General features: G+C 34.9%; 1 long non-coding RNA gene across 3 annotated transcripts in view; it reads left to right on the top strand.

The window, feature by feature from the left end:
* Positions 1-27,638, top strand: part of LOC112580113 — a 982,521-nt gene that overhangs the window by 411,803 nt on the left and 543,080 nt on the right. The gene's annotated exons all lie outside the window — the stretch shown is intronic.

Consider the following 27,638-nt stretch of genomic DNA (forward strand, 5'->3'; position numbering starts at 1 on the left):
TTTTATTCTTTATTTTTTTAAATTTTATTTTATTTTTAAACTTTACATAATTGTATTAGTTTTGCCAAATATCAAAATGAAGGTCCTGAAACTGCAGCCCAAACAACCTTTACTGGGAACATCTTGATACAAATAATGAAATAAGGATTACAACAATAATAACTAAAGAGAATTTAAGAGAATATCCCCCAAAAGAAGAAAGAGATGTCAGGTAACCAAATTATATTTTTCTTATTTTTATATAAACACAGTATAATATTGTAGTAGGTTAATGGAGGCTACAAATTCTTTGGCAGTCCCTCCACTGAGAGCCACAGCTTCACTGTCTTGAATCTGAGGTAAAGGAGATCCAGGTAATTCTGTGGCAACTTTAGATGTGTCAGTGACCTTGGGACTCTGCAGCATAAGTGGAAACCAAAAAGGCTGGGGAGGGGCTATTAATGAAGACTAGAACAGTGAGGGAATTGTTATGCCAGGACTTCAGTGTTCCTTTCATTTCACCTTTTGGGAATAAGATTACCTACTTCAATCTTGCAAATATCTTTTGTTTCCTTGCTACTCTATATTGGTATGCAAGTGTCAAATAATATGTCCCTTCATGCCACTGGTCTATAGGTCAACTGATGCCATAACCAAAGAGTTGCATTTAAAAACTGGATCTCAGGTAATCTTATCTTAGACCTTGAGCCTGAGCTGATTATTATAATGAGATAAGAATTTGGAGGGCCTCACAGGAAATATATTTTGCATGTGGTGGGAATATAAATGCTTTGTTGCCATAGGGAAGACTGAAATGAATAAAAGATGGATGGAATTTGTTTTTGTAATCTTCCCATTGACATGTTTTGTCTTCTATCCCTACCTGTAAATTTAATCTAGACTTGTAACTTGCTTTACCAGTATAACACTGCAGAAATGACACTCTGGGACATCTCAGACTAGGTCATGAGGGTACTATGGCTTTTATGTAGGTCTCTTAAAACATTGTTTTGGAAGTTCTGAGACCTCAGGCTAAAGAGACTTTGTGTAGGGGCCCTTGCATAGAGAAGAACCCAGATGAGTCAAGCTTTCCAGTGATCTCCATCAAAGTGCTAGGAATGTGAGTGAAGTAGTCTTCAACTCTCTTAACGATTCACCTGCCAGCCTTTGAGTGATGCTAGTTCACACCTTGAGTGTGCAAGAATCATCTTGTGTCCTACATGAATTCTTAAAAAAAAAAAAAAAAATTAGGTGAAGTGAAGTGGTTGTTGTTTTCTTTTGTTAAGCTTTGGATGAGTTTATTATATAGCAGTCTACAATAGCTAACAGAATAATCATTCATTTTCCATTCTCCATTGTGTTTTCTGAGTGAGTGGGGAAGAGCAAATCCCCCTGAAGTCTCCAATGAGGGAAGATGTACAATGCTGCAGTGTGATGTATGTGAGTGTGGTATGAGGCAGCATGTTTTGGCTACAATAAGAATGAAAAAAATTAAGGGATAAAAGAGTTAATGAATTAAAAATCAGATTGATTTGGGATTCAGGTCTCAATTCTACCACTAATTACTTGTAATCACTGGTTTAGCCAGTAAAATGGGACCTCCTTGCCAAGGTTTAGCAATGATCCTCTCCTTATCCTTGCCCCATCAAAAAGTCTCCATTGTTCTGTGAACAAAGGGCCTCCATTGTTCTGGGTTTTATTAAGTAAGGATTAATACACCGGATTTGCCGCAGGAGGGAAAAAAGAAGGCATACATTTCTTAGTTTTTCTTTAGTCTGGTTCTTTTTACTCATTTATGCTTATAACCTGTTTGCCAAATGGTAGAAGATAAATGTCCTGAAGCCAAAGGTTGTGAGAATCCCTTAGTTTTAAGAGCTTATACAGGAGCTTGCACAGTCCCCCATTTCAGGTATAGAATTAATCAAAAGCCCATGGATAGTCATCTTGCTCATCATGCTAACATGATACCAGTCTATCCTCTGAGTGGAGACCTAGGTCTCTGAGATACCACCTTCCTGATGAGTTCATATCCTCCGTACTTCTGTTTCTCTACCTCTCTTTTCCAGCACATTTCCAGTCCCTGCAAACAAAAGAATGGGGTGGGCTCACTGTGAAGCTTCTGCCACGAGTTGGAGAGGAGCCACCTCTGACTTGTAGATCCTTATCCAGTTTCACCAGTTCAGGCAGTGCCCTCATTTTATACTGGTGTTGAGAGACACATGGGCTGCATCAGTTTAGCTGGGACACTGCAGGAAAATACATCATTACTTTATTTATTGGGTTTCAGTTTTAATTTTCCTGCTAAAAATATAAATAAACATATATCACTTAATTTTTTATTGGAGCATAGTTGATTTATAATTTTGTGTTAGTTTCTGGTGTACAGCAAAGTAATTAAAATGTTATGTATCTGTGTGTGTGTGTATATATATATATATATATATATATATATATATGTATGTATACTGTGCTGTGCTTAGTAGCTCAGTTCAGTTCAGTCGCTCAGTCGTGTCTGACTCTTCGCGAACCCATGAATCGCAGCACGCCAGGCCTCCCTGTCCATCACCAACACCTGGAGTTCACCCAGACCAACGTCCATCAAGTCAGTGATGCCATCCAGCCATCTCATCCTCTGTCGTCCCCTTCTCCTCCTGCCCCCAATCCCTCCCAGCATCAGAGTCTTTTTCAATGAGTCAACTCTTCGCATGAGGTGGCCAAAGTACTGGAGTTTCCACTTCAGCATCATTCCCTCCAAAGAAATCCCAGGGCTGATCTCCTTCAGAATGGACTGGTTGGATCTCCTTGCAGTCCAAGGGACTCTCAAGAGTCTTCTCCAACACCACAGTAGCTCAGTCATGTCTAACTCGTTGCGACCCTAGGAACTGTAGCCCGCCAGGCTCCTCTGTCCATGGGGATTCTCCAGGCAAGAATACTGGAGTGGGTTGCCATGCCCTCCTCCATATACGTATGTATATACACACATATATACATTCCTTTTCATATTCATTTCCATTATGGTTTACTATGGATTACTGAATATAGTTTCCTGTGCTATATACTGGAACTTTCTTATTTATCTCTTTTATATGTAATAGTTTGTATCTGCTAATCCAAAACTCCTAATTTATCCCTACCCCTTCTCCTTTTCCCTTTGGTAAACATAAGTTTTTTCTGTATCATCACAGAATTTTTACTATGATTAAATAAAATAGTGTACTAAGTGGTTACTTGTGCACACATGGCACTCATGTTGCAATAAATAGGAGAAGTATAGCAGAGGATACTTATTGTGATAATGAAGGTAATCTTAATGTCATTACAGATTCTGTGCTTTTTCTGTTGCACTGTTCTAAGTACCAGGTATATATTAACTCATTTAGACCTTATAGTAATACTGTGAAGTTACTCATTATTATGTTGAGTTTAATATGAGAAAAAATGTGCATATACAAATTAAACAACACACCCAGGAGCTGCTGCTGGTGGTAACTAGGATGGAGGTGAAGGGAATAGGTAAGGAGAGAAAAGGGAAGGAAACAAGGAGATGAAGGAGACAGGAAAGAATGGAAGGGACCTAGGATGCACAGTGTCAATTATCAACTGTATTTCTAGACTCACAGGATAGGAATCTCTATTTTGACAGTCAATGAAATTAAAAAAGATATAAATGTTTATTTTGGCTTCTATTTTTTAATTGGCTTTTATTGGAGTATAGCTGTATTACAGTGTTGTGTTAGTTTCTGCTATGCAGCAAAATGAGTCAACCATATATAAACATGTATACTTTTTTGGATTTCCTTCTCATTCAGGTCACCACAGTGCATTGAGTTCCCTGTGCTATAACAGTATGTTCTAATTAGTTATCCATTTTATATATAGTAAAATATAGTATCACTATCAGGGCTTCCCTGATGGTTCAGTTGGTAAAGAATCTGCCTGCATTGCAGGAGACCTGGTTCAATTCCTGGGTCAGAAAGATCTGCTGAAGAAGGGATAGGCCACCACTTCAGTATTCTTGGGCTTCCCTTGTGGCTCAGCTGGCAAAGAATTCACCTGCAATGTGGGAGACCTGGGTTCTATCCTTGGTTTAGGAAGATCCCCTGGGGAAGGGAAAGGCTACCCACTCCAGTATTCTGTCCTAGAGAATTCCATGGACTGTATAGTCCATGGGGTCACAAGAAGTCAAATACGACTGAGCGACTTTCACTTTCAGTGTGTGTGTATCAATCTTAATCTCCCAATTCCTCCCACTTCCCCTTCCCTCTTGGTATCCATATATTTGTTCTCTACATCTGTGTCTTTATTTCTGCTTTTGATATAAGATAATCTATACCATTTCCTAGACTCAAAATATATGTATTAAACATACAATATTTGTCAGCTTCTAGTTTTGAAAACAAAGATAAGGGGTAAGGATATACACCCCTATGTTTAAAGGTCTTTCTTTACAAATATTTGAGCATGCTTACATTGTTCTGCTTTATCAGAATTCATTTGGACAAACAGGAAATGTAACCAAGCAACCATAGGAAACCAAAGAAATCACATTTAGAATTTGGTAAGGAGTGGAATGAATTTGAATGTTCTTTGCTGCTGGAGCTGTAATTATAGGTTTTAACTACCTGCTGGAGGTTACAAAGGTGAAGAGAATGAAATGGTTCAGCATGAGATTAAAAAAAAAATTATCATTGAGCAGGGTGCCAGAAAATGTTTATATAAGAAACAATCATTCATATTAACTTTCATCTGAGGCAATTTCATAACTGATCTCAAAATATAAGTGACAAAATAATGTTTGCATTTCTCCTGGAAGGAAAACCCCCTTTAAGAACCGTGATATCTGTAATTTTTCATGAAGAAAACTCCCCCAACCTTCATCCCCTCTCTTCACTATTTCAAAGAAAATCAAACGGTTATAATCATTGCAAGAGCTATCTTTTTTTGTTAGAACAAAATTTCCTAAAATTAAGTGAGCAGGTTAATTATGTCAGTAAGAATCATTTAGGGATATAAATATCATATTATAAATAAAAGATTCCCGGATTCCAACAAAGATGGCTACATAGGAATCTGGTTTTGCATCCCAGGGATCTGCATTTTTAGTAAGTAGTCCAGGTGATTTTATTTTGTTCAGTAAAATCTGAGAATCAAATTAACACAATGCATTTTTCTAGGGTAATCAAAGCTTTCTTTTTCTTTTATTTAAATTTCAGTGCAGCTTTCTGAACATAATTTTGGCTTTCCAAATGGTTATCACTAATGAACTGAAATTATTTCTCTGTCTTAGAAACACTGTCTTTCTACTACAAGGTAGTCTGTAAGGTTTGAGAACAAGTCAGTTTTCTTAACTTCTCCATGTTGGGAACAAATGTTTAGAAACTCTTGGAACAAGAAACAGGGATATTGGTACTTCTAGATTTGGGTTCAAAGCACATTTGAATATCTCCTGAACACCAGCAAAGATCTGCTTCCCCCAAGTGCAGTAGAAGAGGACTAAACAAGGTTTATCTACAAAGATAATCAAGTTTAATCACCCTGCTTCTGAATCAGAAGTCTGTTTCCCTAAATCACTAAATCCAGAGAATGAGGCATCTTATTTTATGTTAACATTGTATAATTTATATTTTATATATTAATATTTTCTCTCTCCTCACTAGATCTAGGAATACCCTATAACTTCTGGAAAGAAAAAATTATGAATATAAATTTACTTTCATTTTATTTGTAAGGACACTTTTTTTTTAAGTGAGATGGTAGAAATCATCATGATATGGTCTTGAATGACACGTGTTAGTTGCTCAATCGTGTCCAACTCTTTGCGATCCCATGGACTGTAGCCCGCCAGGTTCCTCTGTCCATGGGGTTTTTTAAGCGAGAATACTGGAGTGGGTTACCATGCTTTTCTCCAGGGGATCTTCCTGACCCAGGAATTGAACCCGGATCTCCTGCATTGCAGGCTGATTCTTTACAGTCTGAGCCACTAGGGAAGCCCAAAGAAGAACTGACATAAATAACATAATAAGACTTGAATATTGGGGAGGGGGCCAGATGAATGGATTGAAGTTACAGAAAGGTGGGTTTTAGATTCAGTGAAAGAAAGAGAAGTCCAGAAGTCTAAAGTGACAAATATTAGAATGAGCTGTGATAGTTACTGAAATTACAGTCCTTTAAAATTAAAAACAACTATAGAACAAAGAAGTGGTGTTAGAATGCTGTTATATGATGTAAAAACAGGTACTGTACCTCTTAGCTATTACCCAACCAGGCATGTTATTTCCTGTACCTCATTGGGTAAGGCAGAAGCCAGATAGCATTTTCTCTCTGACAAGGTAACGGAATTAGCATGCCTGGTTGGGCAATAGCTAACAGCGTACCTGTTTTTACATCATATAACAGCATTCTAACACCACTTCTTTGTTCTATAGTTGTCTTTTCTTTAATTAATTTTTATTGGAGTATATTTAATTTACAACGTTGTTAGTTTCTGCTATACAGCAAAGTGATTCGGTTATACATGTACATATATCCACTCTTTTTAAGATTCTATTCCTACATAGGTCATTAGAGTATTGAGTAGAATTCCTTGTAGGATAGAGTATGTTCCTATTATTTATTTATATATAGTAGTTTTGTTCAGTCCAACTCTTTGCAACCGCATGAACTGCAGCACACCACGCTTGCCTATCCTTCACCATTTCCCTGAGTTTGCTCAAACTCATGTCCTTTGAGTCAGTGATGCCATCCAGCCATCGCATCCTCTGTTGCCCCATTCTCCTCTTGCCCTCAATCCTTCCCAGCATCAGATTCTTTTCCAGTGAGTTGGCTCTTCACATCAGGTGACCTAAATATTGTAACTTCAGCATCAGTTCTTCCAATGAATATTCAGGTATTTCCTTTAGGATTGACTGGTTTGATCTCCTTGCTGTCCAAGGGACTCTCAAGAGTCTTCTCCAACACCACAGTTCAAAGGCATCAATTCTTCAGCATTCAGCCTTCTTTATGGTCCAACTCTTACATCCATACATGACTACTGGAAAAACCATAGCTTTGACTATATGGACCTTTGTTGGCAAACTGATGTCTCTGCTTTCTAATACCCTGCTTATCATAGCTTTTCCTCTAAAGGGCAAGCGACATGTCAGTCCTAGTCTCCAGATTTATCCCTCCCACCTTCCCCTTTCCCCTTTAGTAAACATAATTTTATTGTCTATGTCTGTGACTCTATTTCTGTTTTTTAAATAGGTTTATTCGTATGATTTTTTGATTCTACATAATGGTTGTCTTTAAAAAATCCACAATTGTTTTCCATCTTCCTTCTACTTTTTGTGGGTCTGTGCTTGAGAGGGTAAGCTTCAGAGACATGATGAACACATTGGGGCAGAGGTGAAAAATGTTTATTACATTTCTTGATAGCTTATGTATTGTTCACCAGCTGTGGCATTTTAATCAATCTCGTTCCCTTCACAGGCTCTCATTCAGTTCAGTTCAGTCACTCAGTCGTGTCTGACTCTTTGCAACCCCAAAAACTGCAGCACACCAGGCCTCCCTGTCTATCACCAACTCCCGGAGTTTGCACAAACTCATGTCCATCAAGTCGGTGATACCATCCAGCCATCTCATCCTCTGTCATCCCCTTCTCCTCCTGCCCCTATCCCTCCCAGCATCAGGGTCTTTTCCAATGAGTCAACTCTTCACATGAGGTGGCCAAAGTATTGGAATTTCAGCTTTAGCATCTGTCCTTCCAGTGAACACCCAGGATTGATCTCCTTTAGGATGGACTGGTTGGATCTCCTTGCAGTCCAAGGGACTCTCAAGAGTCTTCTCCAACACCACAGTTCAAAAGCATCAATTCTTCGGTGCTCAGCCTTCTTCACAGTCCAACTCTCACATCCATACATGACCACAGGAAAAACCATAGCCTTGACTTGACAGACCTTTGTTGGCAAAGTAATGCCTCTGCTTTGAATATGCTATCTAAGTTGGTCATAACTTTCCTTCCAAGGAGTAAGCGTCTTTTAATTTCATGGCTGCAGTCACCATCTGTAGTGATTTTGGAGCCCAAAAAAATAAAGTCTGATACTGTTTCCACTGTTTCCCCATCTATTTCCCATGAAGTGATGGGACCAGATGCCATGATCTTCGTTTTCTGAATGTTGAGCTTTAAGCCAACTTTTTCACTCTCGTCTTTCACTTTCATCAAGAGGCTTTTTAATTCCTCTTCACTTTCTGCCATAAGGGTGGTGTCATCTGCATATCTGAGGTTATTGGTATTTCTCCCGCCAATCTTGATTCCCGCTTGTGCTTCTTCCAGCCCAGCATTTCTCATGATGTACTCTGCATATAAGTTAAATAAGCAGGGTGACAATATGCAGCCTTGACGTACTCCTTTCCTATTTGGAACCAGTCTGTTGTTCCATGTCCAGTTCTAACTGTTGCCTCCTGACCTGCATATAGGTTTCTCAAGAGGCAGGTCAGAGGGTCTGGTATTCCCATCTCTTTCAGAATTTTCCACAGTTTATTGTGATCCACACAGTCAAAGGCTTTGGCATAGTCAATAAAGCAGAAATAGATGTTTATCTGGAACTCTCTTGCTTTTTCTATGATCCAGCTGATGTTGGCATAGTCAATAAAGCAGAAATAGATGTTTATCTGGAACTCTCTTGCTTTTTCAATGATCCAGCTGATGTTGGCAATTTGATCTCTGGTTCCTCTGCCTTTTCTAAAACCAGCACATTAGTTACCCCCAAATATTAGAGTGCCCTAATCACTAAAAGTAAAAATGTGTGAGATGGATGTAATTATGAGTAAGTTCTGTATTTACATGAATGACAATGTAATTCACCTGACTTTAAAAAAGCTGAAATAAATGCATTAAAAAATAGGGTTATCTTAAAATTTATATGGTAAATTTTGAAAAATATTATCATTGGAAACAACTTGATGCATGTTGATTAAATGTACAGCAAAGTTTGAGCTCATAAGAGAGGCCTAAAATTGAATTTCTAAGTTTAAATAATCTCTTAGGTGAGTAAAAATTCAGAGACATTTTAATTTCAAAATAAATATAGACATCTAATTTAATTATTTGGAATTTTTTTCTTTGTGTAGATTAAATTTGTGATGTATATATATATTTGTGACATAAACTATTATTACAGGAAATTTTTTCAATGCAGGATTTTAGAAAACAACCTAGTAAGAACTAGTGCTAGCTTAGGTTACTCCAAAGGGAATTTTGTTGCATCTTATTGAAATAAGACTTTTGTTGGCTCAGGGGTTAAAACGTTTGCCTGCAATGTGGGACATCTGGGTTCGATCCCTGGTTCGGGAAGATCCCCTGGAGAAGGAAATGGCAACCCACTCCAGTATTCCTGCCTGGAGAATCCCATGGACGGAGGAGCCTGGTGGGCTACAGTCCACAGGGTCACAAAGAGTCGGACATGACTGAGCGACTTCATTTTCACTTTTACTTTCAGAGAAGCTTTAAAAAGTTTTGAACATTTTGTGAAATAAGAAGTACATTTGATTAAACACTATTTTTAAAGAGCCAAAATTTCCACTTATATCCATGCCCTGAAGGTATGGGATATCTCATTTTAGAATCTGGATTCCTGAAAATATGTAACTAGATATATCATTTTTGTTTTTTTTTAACATTATAATTTTTAAGAGACAAAGTTATTTTACACCCTTTCTAATATATATGAATGATATACACAGTCTGATTCTGGAGCAGTATAACAGGGTATGTGTGTATCTGTGTGTGTGTGTGTTTTAGCAATTCAAACTTCTGAGCTCTTACTTTTCAATATGAATCATTTGCTACTATTTTTACTAGCTCGTAATGTGAATAAGTTCATGCTTATAAAAATCTGTACACACAGACTCAAGGTCTCCTTTCTCAAATATTATCAACTTTTAAAGGCTTAAGGCTGTATCATAACATATGATATATTCTTTTTCTTTTTTATTTATTTATTTATTTTTTTTAATTTTATTTTATTTTTAAACTTTACATAATTGTAGTAGTTTTGCCAAATATCAAAATGAATCCGCCACAGGTATACATGTGTTCCCCATCCTGAACCCTCCTCCCTCCTCCCTCCCCATACCATCCCTCTGGGTCGGAGAATGGCATTGAAACATGTAAAATATAATGTATGAAACGAGTTGCCAGTCCAGGTTCGATGCACGATACTGGATGCTTGGGGCTGATCTATTCTTTTTCTTTAGAACCTGTGGTCTAATTTTTTCCACATAAGAATTTTTCAAAAATAAAATAAAACCCCACCCACTCTCATTTAAAATAAATATTATATTTTAAAATTTATTACCTTAAAAATAATTTCATATCAAAAATAAATCAAATTAATATAGAAGAGATTGTATAATGAAACTCCATTTACCTGTTTTTCCATTTTGATAAGTATAAAAGCATTTCTCCATATTCTTAAACTACTTTATTTTTGCTTTCTTTTTAGAAAACTTTTTTTCAGTATTTGAAATTCAATTCAAGCATCCTAGCATTTAACTCCTACTTAACTAGAATACATATCTGTTTATATATGAAATATTTATCTATTTATTATCTATCATATGTATTAAAAAACTTGAAGAGAAATTTTGTTATACAACAAAAACGCCATTATGACACGTAATATACTTGATAACTCCACTATTGGGGGTCTTTGGCTCAACAAGATACATTTACAAGAACTAAATACTTATAATTAGTATGGACAGATATAAGGAGAGAAAACAGAACATGCTAGCAGGGCAGAAGTCCTCACAGCAGTCCATATCGTGTGTCAGGAGCTACTCTCTGTGCCCTACCCTACGTGTCCTCTGCATATGAGACCACACTGGTGGGAACTGGAGCCATACCAAGAAGCTCTGAATACCAAGGGATCCCAGCTAAAAGACACTTCACTCAAGCAAAACCAAAGCTCTGCTTTCCCACAAGCTATTTACAGTTGACTCCTAGACCTCTTAGATGAGATGCAGTCTACCAATCTCTGTGCGACTTTACTGTTAAGCAATATTGCCAAAACAGAACTGATATTTCATTTTTCCTGGGCTTCCAGGAAAGTAGAGCTAGAAGTATCTTGAGCAAAGGTCAATTTTTTTCATGTAAAAGGGTAAAAGGATTTTGTGACCCTTTACTCAAAGTCCACCTCCAAACACTAATCCCTTCGACATATAAAAACTGAGTCAATACACATTTGACATCACGATTTGAACTATGTAAAGGGTATTAGTATCTTCTCCATCCTGTAATCATTCGCACTGTTTGTGGGGAAGGATAATTAATATTATAGAACCTACCAATGTCTTTTATATACTGATGTTTATAAGGAAAATTTACATTAAAAATTAAAGTGTAGAATACAGCAAGCAGAGGGAGTAAATCTTTTTGTTTTAGTCTCTTTAGCAAATGTCTTTCAAATGTAACAGGGATCAATCTGATGTTTCATCAAATCTGAAGGCACACTGATAGCCCCATCAAAACAAAACTGCTGTTCTGGTTCGGCATTTTTGTTTCGATGGGGCTATCAGCGTGCCTTCAGATTTGATGAAACATCAGATTTAAAACTCAGACTAAAATCCCAACCTGTATACTGGCTGCAGGGTTACGTGAGTGTGCAAACTCAGAGATTACTCTGCAGGTGCAGTGTTGGCACTCCTGAACTTAGCAGTAGAAGTTTCCACACAGCTACAGAAATGCCTCCGTATTACTGTCGTCACCATCCTTAAGACAATGCCCAGGATGCAGTTGGGTTACATGCTGTGCCAAGGGATTGACATGCTCTACAAAGGGACATCTCTGCAGTATCAGAATTGTGGCAAGTTGCCACCAATGCTGCTGAAGCCTCTTTGGATGTGCAGCTGCTATTCAGCCTTTTTGGCATCTTGCTCCAGGACACTGAACTTCTGCTTCCATTTACTGATCCTCAGCCCTGAGGGGCTCACCGACACATCTCAGTATTAAGTGGGGCCTGTGTGCAATCATGACAGCCCTGACCCCTTGACCTGACTGCAGTCACGGTCACAGACGGTGGGGATTTTCTGCAGACTTGAATGTCTGCTTTGTCTCCTCATTGAGGCATCAGTGCGTGGTTTGTTATGTATCTACTATAATCTCCACAAATGACACGGGCCCATTTGCATCAGTCCAATAGCAGAATTACACCTTCCACACAAACTATCACTGAATTAATTACTGGTCAAGTCAGCATCAAGGTTGATTGGGGGAAATGGGCAGTATTTCTTCTCAGTAAAAAAATTGCCTCACTCCTGTTCTCCATCAGTACCCAAAATGGGAAAGTATATTATTTGTCCCATGTTGTAAGAATTTTATTATCAATAGTAGATGGATTGACTCCCAATCTTGGCATCAGTCTTATAAAAGTTTCCAGTATATTTTTTGCTAATTATATTATATCAGTCAAATTTGGTCAGGTATCTGAAAATCAAACTCACTGCTGGTACTTCTCAGTGGTATGACTCACTCTGGGTAGCCTTGGCTCAATTAGACTGTCAAACTCAAAAAAATCAAATGGGCCCATGGACAGAACCACAGTATAATAGTAATGAAAGCCCTTCAATCAAAATGGATTAATGAGAGTTTCTTCAGTGGTTGTTCTCAAGAGTAAAAACCATTTCAAAGGGCTGTTTTCTTTGCCTCATGCTTTGTAAAAGCACAAGTGAAAGGGGGCAATTCACACTAATGGAAACAAAAGCTACCTGCTTAGAAATCCCATGTTCCAAATATAAGATGATTTTGTAACATTTTGCATATGCAAGCCCTAGAGTCCTGAAAAAGAAAATATCCAGTCACAAGAGTAACCTTATCTGAGGAAGTTTGAAGTCTTTCTGCAGGTGTTTATACTTCATTCACAGTCTTTCCTGTTCATGTAAAGCCTCTTTACCATGTGCAATTTTTAGCAAAGGAAATGTTGCCTGGAAATACAGCTGGCATTCTATCTTCATCCAGTTTTCAAGAAAACAGAACTAGAAACACCTTAACCCAGAATAACGTTTCCGTGTTAACAAAGATAATTTTGTAAGGCATTTCACAAAGCAGTTCATTTCTTAAAATTGTATATCCAGGCCATAATCATTTTTTTCCTCTTTGTCTCAGTAAGACAAGTAAAACCAAGTTTCTTACTCCAGAATTACAGACTCTATAAACTTTTCTGATTTCTCAAGAACTGCTTTAACTTTTGCTCCTCCTTGTTAATTGGTAGCCCACTATCTTACCATGATAGAGATAATGAAGACCAATGTTATATTGATTAAATAATGTTAAACCTAGAGCTTAGGAATAACCCCTGACACCAGGCCACTTCTAGTTATTGCAGAATTTAAATTCTGCCTCATAAAATGGCCATTTATTTCATTTGTCAGTCCCCACATTCAATATAAATATTAGATTCTCTAATCTTTTGAGTCCTATGGGGAATTGCTTTTTACTAAAGTCAGCTATTAATTGTACTTTTTAAAACTGAATATAGTTCACATAGAATATTATATTAGTGTACTGCATAATGATTTCATATTTGCATACATTATGAAATGATCACCGTGAGGGGTCTGGTAACCATCTGTCCCCATAGAAAGTTGTTATACTATTGATTATGTTCCTTATGTTGTGTATTACATCCCCGTGACTTATTTATTCTCTGTGTGGCGGTTTTACCTCTTAATTCCCTTTATGTATTTCACTCTCCTACTCTCCTCCACTCTGGCAACCACCAATTTGTTCTTTGTATCTATGAGTCTGTTTTTGTTTTGTTTCTTAGATTCCATATGTAAGTAAATTTATATGGCGTTTGTCTTTGTCTGATTTATTTCACCTAGGATAATACCTTCTAGATTCATCTATATTGTTGCAAATGACAAAGATTCCATTTTTTAATGGCTGAGTAGTATGCTATTGTGTATATATACCACAGCATCTTTATTCATTTATTGATCAGTTAACACTTAGATTCCTTTCATTCTTGGCTGTTGAAAATAATATGATGGTGAACATTTATAATAATAAATGTAAATGTAAAAATGTAAAAATATATAAAATGTAAAAATTTTTAATTTTTACATTTTAAAAATGATTTTTAAAATGTAAAAATGTAAAAATATAAATGTAAAAATATAAAAATGTAAATGTAAAAAATGTAAATATAAAAAACATTTATAATAATAAGATACGAACAAGTACACATACCTTTTTAGCTATTTTTTTCCTTTGAGTAAATACCCAGAAGTGAAATTGCTAGCAGTTCTATTTTTAATTTTTTGAAGAACCTCCATACTGTTTTACCATAGTGGCTGCACCAATTTACACTCCCACAAAGAATGCATTATCACAACACTTGTTTGCTGCCTTTTATTTGTTGTTATTTGTTGTCATTCTGATAGATATGAGGTGATATCTACATTGTTAGTGTTATTTCTCTGATAAGTAATGATCATGAGCATTTTTCATGGGCCTATTGGCCATCTGTATATCTTTTTTAAAGAAAAGTATTCAATTTCTCTGCCCTTTTAAATTTTTTGAATGTTAAGTTGTAGGAGTTATTTTTATTTTGAATATTAACTGCTTATTGGGTACTTCCTTCGTAAATATCCATTCCCATTCAGTAGACAGCTTTTTCATTTTGTTTCTTTCACCGTGTGAAAGTTTTTTAGTTTGATGTAGTCATATTTGTTTGATTTGCTTTTACTTTTGTTTCCCTTGCCTAAGGAGGCAGATCCAAAAAGTATTGGTAAAATCAATGTCAAAGAGCATACTACTTATGTTTCTATCTAGGAACTTTATGGTTTTGAGATTTAACATTTAAGACTTAATCCATTTTTATGTTATTTTTGTATATGGTGTAAGAGAATAGTCTACTTTGACTCTTTTGCATGTAACTGTCCAGTTTTTCTAACACCATTTGTTGAAGGGACTATCTTTTCCCCATTGCATATTCTTGTCTCCTTAATTGTATTAATAAGAGTAAATGACCATGTAAGCATGGGTTTATTTCTGGATTTTTTTTAATGAATTCTTTATTCTATCCCCCTGATCTGTGTGTCCATTTTTGTGTCTGTACCATACTGTTTTGATGACTATAGCTTTGTAATAGGGTTTAAAATCAACACATGTCATACTTTTCAGCTTTGTTTTTCTTTCTCAAGATAGCTTTGACTATTTGAAGTCTTTCCTGGTTCTGTAAGAATTTTGGAAATATGTGTTATAGTTCTGTAAAAAAAAATCACTAATATTTTGACAGGGTTTCATTGACTGTATAGATTATTTGGGTAGTATGGGCATTTTAATAATATTAATTCTTCCAACCCATGAGTACAGTATATCTTCCCATCTGCTTGTGACATCTTCAATATCTTTTGTTCCTGCCTTATATTTTCTAAGTACTGATCATTTACTTCATTAGTAGAATTTATTCCCCTCCTATCTCATTCTGATTCAATCCGTATGTTTCTAGTTGTGCAAAATCTTTTCTGCTAGTCTTATGGTTCTTCTCATAGACAGTTTGAGCTCTGTAAGTAATTGTAATTTTGGTATGTCTGTGGGTAGAGGTGAATTCAAGGTCTTCTTTGCCATCTTGGCTACCTTTCTCTTCCCATTGAATTCTTGACAGCAAGTAGAATCTAAAATTTATTGAGGCATGTGTGTGAGTGTGTGTGTGTGTGTGAGCGTGTGATTTTTCCCCCTCTCCCTTAGGACTGTATTAGATTTCCAGAATTGAGGTAAGTGGTGGAGGTATAAAAGTGGCTTAATAGGACTTATTCTCTGTACTTATAGATTGTAGAACTTAATGAAGTAATGCAAAATTGAGTGGCATTTTACTCATGAGAGTTAAGGGGCTATCTGGAAAGTTTTCTTCTTTTGTGTCTTTTGAGATTTCCATTATCATAATTTTGTGTGCTTTGTTTTTTTAACAACATTTATTTTTGAGAAAACTAATTATCTTTGTGTTGCCTCCCTACTATTTGACCTAGTAGACTAAACTGTTCTCTCTTGTGATAACTTTCTTTTTCTCCACTTTAACTTTGAGAGAGATCCTCTCTATGTTACTCATTTTACTCTTTGTGACATCCATATTAACTATGCCATTCCTTCATTTATATATCATCTGTTTGATTTCTTATTACCTCAAAAATTACTTTTATATTCCTTGCCTCCTTTTTTCACACTAATTTATTGTTTTGTTTTTTTTTTCAATTTTGACTTTATTTTTTTTCACGTTAGTCCTTTATTATTTTAAACACATGTCACTTAAATAAATTGCTTTCTTTTTCTTTGGAGATAATTATTGAATGTTCATATATTTTTTGTTGAGTTTATTTGCTCTATAACATTATTTATTATTGAAAATGTTTTGAAATCAGCTCATTAAGGTCTATAAACTTCCTGCCTTGTAATATCAGAAGCAACTATATTGGTTAAAGAATATTTTACATGCATGTACATTTGAATGATTCATTATGAAGTAATGTGAAATTTTAATTTTATACAGTTAATATCATAATGCCATAAATGACTTTGTGTGTGAAGTACCTTAGTTGTGTCCGACTCTTTCCGACCCCGTGGACTGTAGCCCACCAGGCTCTTCCCTCCATGGGATTCTCCTGGCAAGAGTACTGGAGTGGGTTGCCATTTCCTTCTCCAGGGGATCATCCCAACCCAGGGATCTAACCTGGGTCTCCCACATTTCAGGCAGATGCTTTAATCTCTGAGCCAGCAGCTCACAATTACTTTTATATTCCTTGTCTCCTTTTTTCACACTAATTTATTGTTCGTTTTCAATTTGACTTTATTGTGGTGCCTTTTTTTAGCCTGTCCTGTCCTGGAGAATAGAACTATTGTTTTCTACCTCTTTTCTTAGCTGTCATATTTGCCTCTGCACATCTGAGAATGTTGAAAGTTCTCACACTTGCTTTCTGAATCTCTAATGAGATCCCTTCCAAAGATATATTATTCTCTGAATGTCCTCAACATGCTTTTCTTCTTAATTCTGCACAAATGCTCAAAAGATCCATGAAATGTCCAGGTTCAGTGCTTTCAGTTTCATGAGTGGATCATTGGTTTCTGTTCTTCTGGAAGTTTTCTGAGACATTCAATACCTGGTCTTATCTCTGGAAACTAGATTAGTGTACAAGTCTCTCTAATAAGCTTTCTGTTAATGCCTCTTCTTGTAATCTTTATTTTTACTATAAAGTTTCTCACTGGACAACTTCATCTACTTTCATGGACTACATTTCTACCTTCATGTTAATGGCTTCTAACTTTCATCACTATTCTTTTCTAGAAGTATAAATGCACTGTTAAATATCTCCACAGGGACGTTCTCAAAACAAACACAGGTTGAAATAGAAATATGATCCTTTTTCACAAATTGTCTCATCTTCCAATATTCTGTGTCACAGTCATGAAGCTACCATCCTCTCTTCCCTATTATTGTTTATCTTCATTGTGTGATTCTGAATATTGTGCACAGTAATTAGGATATTTGTTATTTTTGTAAATAATCATTCACTCACTTCATGTAAACCAAGGGTCATGACAAAATAAGCTTTCATTTAAAATAATTTTATTAGATTTATAAAATGTAATACACTATATTAATTTGTATTTTACCTTAATAGAAAATTCAGTATAATTGGAGTGTCATATAATTTTGAATAGTCTCAAGTACAAAAGAAATACATAAAATAAGTTTCAAAATCACTAGCTGAGCGAGATCAAAAGTAGTGTTACTTTATACATAGAAACAATGAGAAAATTTCAGTTGGGAGAAAAGTTAAATGTGTATTTGTAAAAACTGCAGAATTTGAATAATATATTAAAAATAGAAAATTTCAGGAAGTTATTTTTTCCTTTGAGTCTACTGTATGTTGTCCTAAAATTTAACTAAATCTCATTCTTAAAATACATAATGGTTCCAGGTAAGCGCAGTAGTGAGCTATGTTAGCTTCAGAATATTTAATCACATGTTATCAGAATATATTGTCATGACAGACAAAAATAAAATGATAACCAGGGAACAGTGCCACTTTTAGTTGCTATTTACATAAATTATGAAAATAATTAAAATTTAATTGCAAGATACAGGTCTATTAGGGCTTTTCTCAAATATCACCCCTCAAATTTCTCTTTTCTCCCCATATTCTCCATTCCAGGTATGAATATCTTCCTTCTCTTTGAGTTTAATTGTAATTGGTATAAAATTTAAAACACACACACACAAATATAAATCCAAAAAAATGATTAACATAATTATTTTCTCTATTATAAAAACTGACTTATTTGAGAGCAAATCATTTATTAAAATTTCCATTGCTATAACATTTAGCATATAGCTAATTCCATTTGTGGGTTTCAAAGTTTTACCTAAGTTAAAGACATTTTGGATTATTCTCTTCAGTTAGTCTGTAATACGTGTCTATTCTTTGATTTCTCTCTTCCTTGCTTTTTTAATATGAATTAGTTGGTAGCTATTAAAATACAGTTTAGCTTTGTCTTCTACTGTGTGATACAATCCAGATTTAAACAGCTTTTTCATTCTCAGTCTGAACCTCCATATTTTAGGGGCTTTTTAAAAATTTGAACTATAGGGATTACTCAATCTCATTTTACACTAAAAAAATGTAAGACCTAGAGGGATATTATAACTTTCTAAAGGCCACACAATTTGTTAACTAACGTAGCTTATAATCTTTCACTTTTTCTCGTATCTCCTGCAGTAATTAATGTGATGTTTTAATTATCCTTCTTGCTGCATAAATGTGTCAGATGATTATAAGAATGATTTCTGCTTTTAAATTATAAAGATTTTTAGCAGATTTGTTATATTGTTCTGGTTATTTGTGCTGTAAGGTAATAAGGTTAATTAGTGTTCCGTTCTTAGAGGAAAAAAATTTTCACTTAAGATTAATTTAGTTGGAAAAAGCATCAGGATTTAAGCTTAAATTTCTATTTTTTTTGTGTTTCATACATGATATTTTACATGTTTCAATGCCATTCTCCCAAATCTTCCCACCCTCTCCCTCTCCCACAGAATCCATAAGACTGTTCTATACATCAGTGTCTCTTTTGCTGTCTCGTACACAGGGTTATTGTTACCATCTTTCTAAATTCCATATATGTGCGTTAGTATACTGTATTGGTTGTCTTTAGATTGGTATTAATCTTACACTTCATTTTAAAGTTTCTTTTATTTTCCCCCTAAGTTAATTCTGAAATTCAGTGTTAATAACCAAAATAATGGTGGCTCAGTGTGTTTACTGTTTTTCTATAAACCTTCACTAACGCAATATGCTTATTTAAATACCTGTGTTTCACCTTTTTAAAAAATCTGCAACAAATGACACTCGAATACATCCTGCCAAATAAATCACACTCTGCTGCTTTGACCACGTATCACCTCTTGTGTGAAACCAAAAAGTATCTTTTGGACAATTACTTTTCACAGTGACTCAGGCTAAAACTTATTAGTGTAGATGAATTCTGGAATACAAAATTCAGGCAGTGATGATATAAAGGAAGGGAAAGAAAGAACATTTGTGAAGTAGAATTTTTTCTAGAGGCTTAAATCGAGGATTTGTTTGAATTTTTTCCTTAAGTGAGGGTGTTTTTATTTATTCTGTGTAGACTTGTTGTGCAGTCACTTCAATATTATTTTAAATAATTTTGTATTTTTTGAAGTGCAGAGTGAATTGAAAAGTGAGTGTTAGTCGCTTAGTCTTGTCTGACTCTTTGCAATCCCTTGGACTGTAACCTACCAAGCTTCTCTGTCCATGGAATTCTCCAGGCAAGAATACTGGAGTCGGTAGCCATTCCTTTCTCTAGGGAATCTTTCTGATCCAGGGATCAAACCCAGGTCTCCTGAATTGCAGGCAGATTCTTTACAGCCTGAGTCACCTGGGAAGCCCAAAGTGCAGAGTATATTAATTCAAATAACATATATTATTGTAAAACTTAGTACATATTCAATATGCATGTTACTTGCAATTTTCCACTGGTAAATAGTTTAGAATGTTTCATTTAAGTGAAGTTCATCACATAAATAATAGCCCATATTTATTAAATACATGGTATTTTCTTTGCTCTTATGCAAATAAAATGCTCCAGATTCAGGAACTTAAAATACATAAAACACAATCACGATTCAGGGAAATATAGCAAAATACATGCAGTTAATCTTTAACATGAATTTTCCTGGTGGCAAAGATAAAAGGTAAATGCATTTATGAATATATCTTGTTATTAACAAATAGGAAGTATTCCGTATTGATTTAAGCAATGTTTCTTCTCAAATTTCTCAGTTAGAAGCTCAATTCAAAACTGATTGTTTGTGCACTGTCTTGTTGAATACAGTCACATTGATCTACCATGGATTCAGAACTGATATTCATTAACTTACTATGCCCTCGTATCTCCTTGGACATCTTTATAATTAACCATAATTGTTAGTTTTGGGTGCATTTTCTCCCTTAGCTTGTGAGCAATTCTAACTTATGTATCTTTCACAGAACTTAACTTGTTTCCTGGTACATGTAGTGAAGTGAAGTGAAGTCGCTCAGTTGTGTCCGACTCTTTGTGACCCCATGGACTATAGCCTACCAGGCTTCTCAGACCATGGGATTTTCCAGACAAGAGTACTGGAGTGGGTTGCCATTTCCTTCTCCAGGGGGATCTTCCTGACCCAGGGATTGAACCCGGGAATCCTACATTGTAGGCAGACGCTTTACTCTCTGAGCCACCAGGTACATGTAAGAGTACAATAAATGTTTAATAAATAAATGATATATAAAAGGAATTGGGGAAGAGAGAGGGAAAGAAGGATGAAAGAAAGAAGGGAGAGACAGAGGGAAGGAGTGTATAGTATGTATATATATATATACACACACATATGTTATAAAATCATATATTATAAAATGTTATGTATAGTATATCTGTATCTATATATATGCATAAGTGTACATGTATGTACTACATATGTGTGTATACTATTATGTTGCATAGAAATTATTTTGAAAAAAAAAATCTCAATTATGTAGTCAACACCCAACACACTGGACTCTGACACATAGATTTATTTTTGAGTATAGATTTTAGACTTCAAAATCCTTAGAGCTTTCTTTGGCTGCAGTTCATTTTTTTAACCTCTATACATTCCTGTTTTTAAGTAATAGAATCAACATAAACTCCTATCTTTTCTGTGTTGTTTTGTTTGTAGAATAGATTACAGTGAGTATAACCAGAGATCAAAGCACACACAAAGAATCAAAGACAAGCCTACACACACACACACACACACACACACAAATGAAAAGTGAAAGTGAAAGTAGCTCAGTCATGTCAGACTCTTTGTGAAATTCTCCAGGCCAGAATACCGGAATGGGTAGCTGTTCTCTTCTCCAGGGGATCTTCCCAACCCAGGGATCGAACCCAGGTCTCCCACATTGCAGGTGGACTCTTTACCAGCTGAGTAAACAGGGAAGCCCATATGTATACATATATACATGTACATACATATATACATATACATATATATGTTGTTCAGTTGCCCAATCGTGTCTGACTCTTTGCAACCTCATGGACTGCTGTGCTCCAGGCCTCCCTGTTCCTCACAATCTCACAGTTTGCCCAAGTTCATGTCCATTGCATCATTGATGCCGTCCATTAATCTCATCCTTTGACACCCTCTTCTCCTTCTGCCCTCAATCTTTCCCAGCATCAGGGTCTTTTCCAGTGAATTGGCTGTTTGCATCAAATAGCCAAAATATTGGAACTTCAGCTTCAGCATCAGTCTTTCCAGTGAGTATTCCATTAACTGGTTTGATCTCCTCGTTGTCCAAGGGACACTCAGGAGTCTTCTCCATCACAATTTGAAATGAGCTATGCTGTGTAGGGTCACCCAAGATAAATGGCTCATAGTGGAGAGTTCTGACAAATCTGATCCACTGGAAGAGGGAATGGCAAACCACTCTAGTATTCTTGCCGTGAGAAACTTAAGAACTGTATAAAAAGACAGAAAGATATATATATATATATATATATATATATACACATATACATATATATGTGTTTAACATACACATTTAGTTTATATAGCATATAAACTTTATAGAGATTATATATAAAATAATATATACTCTATTATGTGTATAATAAATAATGTACATCATTAACCAAGAGCTTTAAATCTCTTCCCTAAGCTCTCCACAAATAAATTATTTAGAAGGCCATTAACTAAGGAAAAATAAAATGTTGAAAATGAACATTTACATAGGCAACATAATCAAAATTTTAAACACCCAGAAAGAATTATGAAAAAATGTTAGTCTTAAATTGCCAGAAGAAATCAGAAGGGCCACACTTAAAAGCCTATAATTGAAAGATTATATTTATCAAGAACAAGCACTTTTTCTAAAGCAACAAATTAAATAATGTCAGTATTCATTATTACTTAGCCATTATCTAAGATTTTTCAAAAAAGAATAGCTTCAGAAGTTCTTACCAAGTAGAATTGAAATCAATAATGAATTTCATGTTGAAAATATTTTAGTGGAAATGTTTGACTGCCGAGATATTTGAAAGCAACATACTCATCCTAAAGGAAAAAATCATGGGCAGTATTGCAAGTTTTGGAACTAATAGTAAAGCGAGAATTATGTATGTGTGTAGCACTTCATTTTAAATTTTTCAAAACTATAATTAATAAAAAGTGTTTTGGTCAATAATAAATGAAGATAGCTTAACAAATGCAGCTTTCCTGTTAATAAACATAAACAAAAGAAGAATTATTTTAGTTATATAATTGACAAATTTGCAAAAATTAACCCAAGAAAGAAAATAATTTTTTTGCAATAAACAAATACATATGTGTAGTTGCATTCTTTTTCATGTAATTTAAATATTAATTCATTACCCTTTTTCTTATACTGAAATAGTCATTTCTATAGTTTATGCTTATGTCTATTTTATTTGTATGTTTATTTGTACACAAAAGTTAAATACAGCTTAGTTTCTGTGTGTTAGTCAATTATCATTATTTCACTTTATGATTATTAGCAGAAATAAAGAAAGGGTGGTAGAAACTAATCTGTGTCACATATTCTAGGAGTGTCACTATTTTTTTTTAATGTTTCATAGTTTTACACTCACACACATACACCACACACACACACACACACACACGGATACACTGAGGCAGGACCCACACAGCAGTAGAGTCCCCTGATTGTCTTTAGATCCCGATCTCCGAAACAGCAATTCCACAGCATCAACTCTTGATTCTCTCCTTGTTTTGGTTTGCATGCAGTATTGTACACTGACTACATGCATGTCTTGTCTTATCTTGAATGAAGCTCTAGTTTTCTGAAGATAAATGAGGATACTTTTAGCCTTGGACAAAGGGAAAGGATGTCGTTGGTTTTATCCCCTGATGGAGTGACAGAAAAGAACACAACTCTCTTATGCTCCAGTAAAGGAAAACTAATAAAGTTACCCAGAAGATGGGGACTACAAAGAGTGCATTGAGATGGTATAAGGGGACAGTAATAAACTGATGGGGTAGTGTAGCTATATAAGCAGCTTTCTCACTCTCTCCTTTGACTTCTTTTTTTTTTTTTAATTTTATTTTATTTTTAAACGTTACATAATTGTATTAGTTTTGCCAAATATCAAAATGAATCCGCCACAGGTATACATGTGTTCCCCATCCTGAACCCTCCTCCCTCCTCCCTCCCCATTCCATCCCTCTGGGTTGTCCCAGTGCACCAGCCCCAAGCATCCAGTCCTTTCACTTCTTATGAGCCATCCTTTTGAGGAAATATATTTTAAGTTTACAGTCTATTGTGTTTCTTCAAGTAATGATCTTGTTTTAACATTACAGTAGTACATCTGTGAAGAATATACATATTTAATGTTCTCTGACTAATGTTACATACAATGTAAGTGCAAGCTTATCTAAGTGCAGTGATTAGCATAAATGTGGTTCACTGTAGTATGCATTGGCGGAAAAGTAAATATATAAAGAAGTATATTTACATTGATTGACTCAGAGGTACCTCTTGTAATGTGATAGCAATTCAAAAACATTTCCCCTATAATTCAAGTGCTCAGAATGTGGTTAGGTGCAATCCAATTAATGTAATGTACATGACATTTTTGATTCATTTCAAAGAGGCGGTGCACAGTATTAAATTGCCAATGAAAAAATTGGCCTCAAATATTTATTATATTCCTTTATAGCAGTTTCTGAAAATATTTAAATGACTGACTCTTTAGTCATTAATCCTTATTTCCAAATTATAAAACGGGCAAGTGAAAAATGTAGGGGAGAGTTAAAAAGAAAAGCTAGGATAAATTCATCCATTGGTGAAATTTTTGTGCTTCAATGCAAGTCAAGAAACTCAGAAGTTTATAAGCAAATATTTACCTCTGCTGAGTAAAATGTGAGCCAAAGACTAGGCTCTGCCAAAGGTTACAGACAATGGAACATGTTATGGATAATTTGCATGCACTCATTCAACCTACAGATTTAGCCTGGAAATGAGACAAGTAGACACTGATAAGGCTTGAGTCTACATTTTGTCTAAAATGGTTAAAGCCGTAGCCGTAGCAATATGTTTTATATTTGATTAGATAGCATCATTTCTAAAGGTGTCATGACATTTCTCTCCCTCCTTTCCAATTCTGTTTTTTCTTCTTTCCTTTCTTCCCATGGGATCTGTTTTTTTGTTTGTTTATTCTTTCCTTTTTCTTTCTTTTTTTTTTTTTTTTTTTTCTGAACATCTCTCTCTCTGTCTTTGTCTCTCTCCCGACCCCATGGACTGTCATCTATCATGCTTCTCCATCCATGGGATTTTCCAGGCAAGAGTGCTGGAGTGGATTGCCATTTCCTTCTCCAGGGGATCTTCCCAACCCAGGAATCGAACTCGGATCCCCCTCATTGCAGGCAGACGCTTTACCATCTGAGCTACCAGGGAAGCCCATATTAGCAAATAGGGTAGGTTAAATTGGGATTTAATAAATTTACTACCAAAACTCATCTATTTTTTTGTTTGTTTGCCTTTTTCTTGATTTCTTTATGGGTCCAATGCAGATTATCTGGGTTTTTATTTGAACTCTGGGTCTTTACTCAGATCCAGTAAAGGTGCTTCCACCTTGAATTCTGCAAATGGCCACAGGAAAGGCCAGAAAACCGAGAACAACACCTTCCACTTGCATGATGTTGGTCACTGTTACCATTATACTAAGTTTTTTCTTTTTTTTTTTTTTTTTGCCTTGTTGTATGAAACTCGAATCACATAAGGCTCTTTATAATGTTTTATGTTGTTATATTACTATTAAATTCCACTTTTAATGCACTGTGATTAGAGAAAGATTTTTAATATTCATTGAGATTGTATTGTGATTTATAAAGATAAAAATTTATATCTATATAGTATTATATATAATATATGTTAGATTTTAATTATATACATTTAAGTATATATATCTATGTGGATTGACAAATGGTTCTATTAAGTTTTTTAAGATTAAACTTGATAATGCTTTTGCTTTCATTTTCTTACTGAAAGTTGAGTTTCATTGCTCATTATGACTAAAACTGTCCCATCTTCCATTCTGACTCAAAATGTATGAAAATCTCCCATTTTGACTCCTAAGTAATCATATTTTTATAAACACATTAATACTTCTACATAGTTAAACATTAAAATATACTCCTCTTAAAATTACTTCATGGTGGAAATTTTTCCTTAAATTTACAAATGAGGAAACTGAGTCTCAGAGAAGCTAAAATGTCTGCTTAATATGAAAATTGATACCTAAAAATGAATAAATCTGACAAGATGATATTTATTCAATTTCCCTAAAATTTCAGACTCAGAAAGAAATTAATATTGATTTTTCTTTAATAGCCTTTTAATGTATGTCTCAATTAGAGTATTCATGTTTCCCTTATCCAATTTAACTTCAACATTCATTTCTTTTTAATTCAGTAATAAACATGATTGAATTTCCTCTACTATGTATTGTCATAAAACATGCAATTCAGTCAAATTAATGTGACAAGGATGCCGAAGAGACTACCAAATAAAATCAAGCTATACTATACTATTTAATCATGTTCTAAATATTACATGTTCCAAATATATTAGTGCTAGGATTAAATGTCTCAATATCACTCTCACTTACCATATTCCTTTATATTTTTTCATTGGATCTAGGACAAAAATAAAACTATATAACCAAAAAGCATTTTAATTATAGAAAGGTAGATGTTACTAATAAATTCAAGTGATGCATGAATTTTTTGGCAAATTTTAAATGGTTAATAGAAACGAGTTGCCAGTCCAGGTTCGATGCACGATACTGGATGCTTGGGGCTGGTGCACTGGGACAACCCAGAGGGATGGAATGGGGAGGGAGGAGGGAGGAGGGTTCAGGATGGGGAACACATGTATACCTGTGGCGGATTCATTTTGATATTTGGCAAAACTAATACAGTTATGTAAAGTTTAAAAATAAAATAAAATTTAAAAAAAAAAAAAGAAAAGTTTTTCAAGGAATATGATTACCTAATTTATGATCATTCAGTATTATTTAGGAAATATATCTTGTCTAAGTACACACACCACACAAATGAATGTATCCAAGCCCTAATGTTTAAATATGTGTCATGAGGTCTGAATCTTTGCTTGAGAGGATTTATATCCCAATGCACTTAATTTTCATAAAAATTATTTTGATCCTGATTTCCTGCATCTTTAAATATTCATACCTTGACACAATAAACCCTAGAATACATGGAATTACTTGTTATAAATAAGAAATAATAATAATAGCATATTACTCAGGTTTTATAGCATTTACTTTCAAGATAATGGCTATAAAATAATAAGAAAAATAATACATGCATATAAAACAATTATAACCATAAACAAAATAATTGTTTATTTAAATTACTTTCAACTGTATTTTCAGAACTTGATAGACAACCCCTGGCAAATAAGTACGGGCAAGATAAAATAGCATAGATTTACTTGCCAATTTGTCAACTGTTCTCTTTGGGAGATACAAATACCTTGACACAAAGTGAGTTTTTGGTTCATTTTTGTTTCTATTCCCTTTTTTTTCCATGCCATTCCTATACTTCCAATATTATATCTGGAAATATAGTTTCTTAATATTTTCCTCTTACCATCTCCTCTACTAAGACTCTGTCCCTCACATGCATGGTAATAAAAATAAACCTATACATGAAAGTGAAAGTCGCTCAGTCGTGTCCGCATCTTTGCGACCCCAGGGACTATCCATGGAATCCTCCAGGCCAGAATACTGAAGTGGGTAGCCTTTCCCTTCTCCAGAGGATCTTCCCGACCCAGAAATCGAATCAGGATCTCCTGCATTTCAGGTGGATTCTTTACCAGCTGAGCTACTAGGGAAGCCCTTAAACCTATACATGGACATTAAGAAAAACAAATGAGAATTCTTTGAACTAACTATGTCTGTAACTCCTCTGAAAATATAAAATAGGCTTTAAATAAAAGATTAAAAATATCTGTACGACAGTTACTTTACAAAAATGGTGGAAGGGGCAGCCCAAGATCCCATATACTCACAGAAACATCCAAAA

Source organism: Bubalus bubalis, chromosome 18, assembly GCF_019923935.1.
Source record: "Bubalus bubalis isolate 160015118507 breed Murrah chromosome 18, NDDB_SH_1, whole genome shotgun sequence".
Taxonomy (NCBI): Eukaryota; Metazoa; Chordata; class Mammalia; order Artiodactyla; family Bovidae; genus Bubalus; species Bubalus bubalis.